This window comes from Cornus florida, unplaced genomic scaffold, assembly GCF_030987335.1.
Source record: "Cornus florida cultivar Cherokee Brave unplaced genomic scaffold, ASM3098733v1 CherokeeBrave_3.0.0_Hap2_Chr11, whole genome shotgun sequence".
Classification (NCBI taxonomy): domain Eukaryota; kingdom Viridiplantae; phylum Streptophyta; class Magnoliopsida; order Cornales; family Cornaceae; genus Cornus; species Cornus florida.
This window is the reverse complement of record NW_026775581.1, coordinates 83,968,646-83,974,954: the sequence shown is the minus strand read 5'-3', so window position 1 is coordinate 83,974,954 and position 6,309 is coordinate 83,968,646.

Sequence of the window (6,309 nt, the reverse complement as noted above, 5' to 3'; positions counted from 1 at the left end):
ATTTATAAATTTCTTCGATTAATAGGATGATGACATGTGTCCTCTCCACATAAGGAGATAATTATAACTGGGTTGGGCCGGATGAATGTCATTATCTTTTATAATAATAGTATAGATATAGATATAGATTTTGTGTTACAGTTTTATAGAAACTCTTTTAATAATAGTATAGATTTATTAGGTAATTTGTAATTTGAAAATGGTGATTTATTTTATTAGGTAATTTTTTTTAGAAACAAATAGATAAATAGGTAATGGATTTATAAAATTCTAAATTTCTGTACCTTTTTTTTTTTAGTTGAATGAGTAAGCTTTTATAAATAAAGAAAACTGTACAACATATAAGTCACAGTACAACACAAACTATTACAAGATCATATGAATCTAAGTCAAACGCTAACAGCCAAACTGTCAATACAAAAATCTACTTGTTAAACTTAGGAATTGAAGTCAAAACCAGAATGCAGCAAGGCCAAAGACAGCAACCAAATACTCTGTTGAGCATCAGCATTCAGTGGCATGCATGATTGCATTAGAGCAACACACGAATAGAATTTTGTAACCTCAATGTAGATGAATAGCACACCCTTTGCTGAAAAAGTTGGTGAAGGTCCTCTATTGTGCTCATCCTTCTTAAATCTTCACTCCCTCTTAACTTGATTGAGGCAAGTCTTGCCTTAACACAGTTTCTGATTGTTCTGATGAGAATATGTGGAGGTGAAGACTTGTTTCTAAAGGCTCTTGAATTCCTTTCCTGCCAAATGAAATATACTGCAGCTGAAAGCAGCAACTTGTGAGTAGTGAGTCTCCATACTTCCAGAACTTTGAGCACCAATCGATCAATTCAGACCAACCGGCCACTTGGCAAAATATAGAAACCTACTACATTAATTTGTGAGTAGTGAAGTCTCCATACTTCTAGAACTTTGAGCACCAATCGATCAATTCAGACCAACCGGCCACTTAGCAAAATATAGAAACCTATTACATTTTGAATGAAGTTCCATATTGCACAGCTATAACTACACTTAAAGAAAAGGTGATCTACTGATTCCCAATCAGCCAAACACAAAAAACAGGCATTTTTTTTATGTTTGTTTCTCATGGGTTTTGAATCTAGTGTGTAGAGCCTTTTCCTAATGGCCATTCAAACTATATGACCATATTTGGGGATATGGTTTTTAAACCAGATAATATGGTGCCATGCAAACAATATTGAAGGTGGAGTGAAGTATTCCATAGTGAGCTTGTGAGAATAGTCCTATTGAGCACTTGGTAACCATTGGATCAGGTCTACTGTTGGTGATGGTGAATCTGTGCTATTGAGTTGGGAGATGAATGATTGAGACTGGAAGAATGGATCTTGTTGAAGAGCTGGAGGGATTATCCACTGAAAATTGGAAATTAGGCTATCAACTTTGACTTGCTAATCCAACTGAAGAATTTCCACTTTAGAGAGATTCAGCTGAGTTGAGATAGGACCATTTGGGAGCCAGTAATCAATCCATAGACTTGTATTCAGACCTAAGCCAATCTTGTGCCTAATTAGACCCCTTGTTATTCCCCCTAGTTTTAATAATCTTTTCCAGAATCCAGAACTTGGTGCTGATGTTTTGACAGTCCAAAAACTTCTATTCTTTATGAGGTATCTGTGAACCCAAGCAATCCATAAAGAGTCTTTCATAGCATATAACTTCCAAATGTGTTTGAGGCAAGAAATTTTGTTTGTTAACTCTAAGCAAGGGAAACCCAACCCTCCATTGACTTTAGGTCTACAAATAGCTGTCCAAGCTACTTCCACCCCCCCCCCCCCCCCCCCTTCAATTCAATTCAATTTCTGTACCATTCCTCCTTCCTCCATGCCTCTATTTATAAACTCATGGGATTAATAGAATGATAACATGTGTCATCTCCTGATAATGACATAATTATAACGGGGCAATGAATGTCATTATCTTTTATAATAATAATATAGATATAGATATAGATTTTGTGTTACAGTTTTATAGAAACTAGTAATTTGAAAGTGGTGATTTATTTTATTAGGTAATTTTTTTTTGTTTTTATAAATAGGTAATTTGAATTTTATTATGTAATTTTTAGAGTTTTATATCAATTAATAAATATTTTTTTATATTAATAAATAAATATTGAAACTCTTTACATATTTAATAATAGTATGGATACATTATATATGCACTATTTCTATTTTCTTTATTCTTTTTAAATTTTATCAACTTTTAACCCCCCTAAAGGCCAACTAACTTAAAACTTTTAACCCTAAAGACCTACTAATCTTTAAGTTTTAGCCATGGTTAAAAAATAATGATATTGAGTTATTTAGAAAATGATCAATTCGTAAAACAATCCAATTCCCGTGAAAAAAATTAACCCCGTCAGATTTAATTCATAAAGTAACAAATCAGATTGAATTTAATTTTCATCCATCACTGAGAATCGGATAGAATTAGATTTAATGCATAAGTCCATACTATGCAATCTAATTCGTGGATATAATTAGATTTAATGCATAATTCCAGACTATCCAATCTAATACACACACTTCTCTTCTTTAAATATATAAACTGTTCGTGTATGTTATATAGACTCACATTCTATCTAGTCCCACAAATATATATAGAAGGAGGTTGCAGTTTTGGACTCTTGCACTAGGTGACAGACTATGTGGAAACTATCAAAAACCTAAGATAATTCTCGTGACTCTCTAGTCTATAGTTCAAACTTCATTAATACTCAAAAGGCACGAACAGGAACGGACTCTCTTTTCATGGTGTAACAAAAAACATATAATTGTTTAATCTTTTTGTTCACACTACTTTATTGTTTTTTTTGGCATATTAACAGGTTTGTTTAGCGAATCAAGACATGTTTCATAACAAAAGGTTGAATTTTAATACCAACAGGGCATGATGAGCTGGTATCATATCATTGTGGGGGCAAAACCCTTGCAAAAATTATTGTCCTCTGATTATATATTATCGTAAAGTGTAGATCATGAAAATGACAAATGAAAGCTAATTAAACCATTTCTAATGTTAATCTATTGTGACAAGAAAGTTGAGGATGCAGTAAGTAGCATGGGCCGGTTATAACTCGCTGGTATGGGATCGGGTCAAACAATTGATGTATGGCCCATTCAAAAGCACCACGGAATGGGCCGAACTTGGAGCATCCACTGTGGAAGATCAAGTCCATTGGAAAATCAGGCCCAAAAGGAAGAAAACCCTTGAATATAGGCCCAATGTAATCAGTTAGTGAGAATATTTGTAATGGTCTAGGTGGATAAAAGGGGGAATTTTGATTCTATTGAAGTGTAAGAATTCTAGAAAGAGAAAGAAGAATGAATTTTATGCATCTTCAATTGGCGCCGTCTGTGGGAATCGAACCCACGACCACATGGTTAAAAACCACTCTTATGGGTTTTGTATCTCTTGTAAGAAGAGACAGAGCACTCTCCAAAAGCGCTCGGGATAGGGAAATCCTCCGCAGCTGGAGGAAACCAGGCTCCCTTAACCCCAATTATATTTTTCCTCCAACCCTTTTCGAAGATGATTTTATCTGTGCAAATGGACCTCTTCTCAATGGGAAAAAAGTGGTAAAACAGTTCATCAGTTCTGATCTTACTAACCTTGTAACAGAGGAAAAGATCTATGAGGTCCAGATCTAGACCTCTGTCATGGATCAGAAATAGCATAATAGACAAAATCCTAAGGAAATTTGGGTTTACTTGCAAAGGGGAAAGTTTTAGTTTGTTGAAAACATAGCAAAAGAAGAGATGCAAAGGGAACCTAAGGAGATTAAGATGAAGGAGTGAAAACAGAACCTCGCCGGGAAGAAGGCCAGCACCGGTTCTAATATTCACCTCTCGGGGGCAATTTCTAATTTGTACATCGTCAGGGAGGTGAAGTTTCATACGAAGAACATCTAGATCTACAGTCATGGTGAGAATGAATGAAGATTTTAAGGAAGAGAGAGAGGTCTTCCAAAAGAAAAATGCAAATGAAACTAACCTCAGAAAGCGAGAACGGCAAAGAGTACTGCAAGGTCATTGGAAGGAGGATCTTTTGTAAGAAATCGCCGGAGAAGATTCGAACAACAAAAAGTGAGATGGAGACGGTAAAGAGAATCGATGGAACATTTATGAGGCTTATAAAGACAAGGTGGGCCTGAGGGTCGAGGAGTCAGGAAAGCGAGGAGTTTTTTGAATCTCGAAACGCCGACCCCCAAATCTAACCTTCCATTCTCCCACGCGATCTTCTCGAGCCATCAGGTCATGATTAGCAGCCTCTAATAATTACCCCCTAATCAATAGGGAGTAATTATGGGGGCAGTTGAGAATGCAGTAAGTGGCATGAGCCGGTTATAGCTCGCTGGCATGGGATCGGGTCGAACAATTGAAGTATGGCCCATGCAAAAGCACCACGAAATGGGCCAAACTTAGAGGATCCACTGAGGAAGATCAAGCCCATTGGAAAATCAGACCCAAAAGGAAGAAAACCCTTGAATATAGGCCCAATGTAATCAGTTAGTGAGAATAGTTGTAATGGTCTATAAATGGTGGATAAGAGGGGGGATTTTGATTCTATTGAAGTGTAAGAATTCTAGAGAAAGAAAGAAGAATGAATTTCTTGCATCTTCAAAAGTAATACGGAGGTAACCAAGGTAAAGTTAGATCATCGTCTGATTTATAATAACGAGAATTTCATGCACTGATGAAGAGTCAATTTGAATTTGAAAGAAATGACTATCAAGACATACCAATTTACTTTTCATTAGGTATATACCTAATCAGGTGTTAACAAAAAGATAATTCACCATTGTTGCCTGGCTTTAAATGTATAAATTCTATTAAACTTTAATTTTGTATTAATTTCCATTCACTTAATTTAGAACCTAATTACTTGAAGATGGGCCATTATTTATTGACTAAAAATTGTTTAATTTTGTATTTCTCTGTGGCCAAGCGTTTTTTTTTTTTTTTTTTTTAAACTCTTCGTGGTGTACATACCTCTGAATCGTTGACCTAGCATTGTTTTAGGGATACCTCTCTAGGACTCTTTCACTGCCTTACACTTTAGTCACTAGTATATGTCGTAGTCACTATGTTGCCAACCTTTTCTAATGGAGAAATGACATAGACAATATGAATTATTCTCTTTTATAAAAATTATATAAATTTATTGTAGATCCATCTAACCTTAATATAATACATGAATTTTGTGAAAACGACTCCCTAATTAATTCAATACATTTGATTCTCCCAAACAAGAGCATAGACTAGTTAATGAGCCTCTAATAAGCCCTCTTAAAAGAACAAAGTTAGATATACAATTACTGAAACTGTTTTCAAAATATCTTATAAACAATATAAATATATGTAATATGTCACGATCGAGATAAAAAAAATTATTTTTGGAATAGGGTTATGTAAACCGCGTAAACTTTGGAGAATATTTAGTCCAGCAGTGTGACAATCAGTTGATTGAAACTTGTTGAATTATTGCATGGTAGACAATGACATACCATTTTTTTTAGTGAGACCTATAAAAATTCTGGTCCCTATTTTTGCAATAAGAAAGCCAGAAAACAAGTGTTAGGTGCAAAGACTAAACACCCAAGACTAAACACCCGTGTTGCATTTGACCAAAGTCATATTCTCTTTCTATCTCTCTCTGTGTGGTAAAATAAGTGATGATGGATTGTGCAGCTAGCAATGGGGACCAAATCTGTTCCTTTTTACCCTAGTATAATTTCATGAACCAAGAATATGTCAGAAGTTCAACTATTCTATAATGAATGTTGATTGTACTTTATAAATAATAAATGAACAAAAGCATACTATTAATTAAGTTAAAATACAAAATCAATTTATTAGTACTTATTAAAGAAAAAGAGAACAGCTTTTCATGAGAATGTCTGTTGGAATTTAATCACTAAACCAATCATGTGATCAGAGTGAAAGCCCAGAGAAGAAAGTGGAGTGACTTTTTACTCCGCAGTTACCCATAAGATTAAAAGTCCATAAATCAACTCCTAATCATCTCTCTCTCTCTCTCTCTCTCTCTCTATCACACACACACACACACACATTCTCTCTCTCTAACAATGTTGAGCATATAAGTATGTAACATCTGGCTCTTTTACAGTTGGTTACTTTATTTCTACTTTTCTAATGGAAGGGATCTTTTACAGTTGGTTACTTTATTTCTACTTTTCTAATGGAAGGGAAAGGTGGTACTGGTGCATGTGAATTAACCAAAATTTTAGAAAGAGTAGTATTTTGCTTGA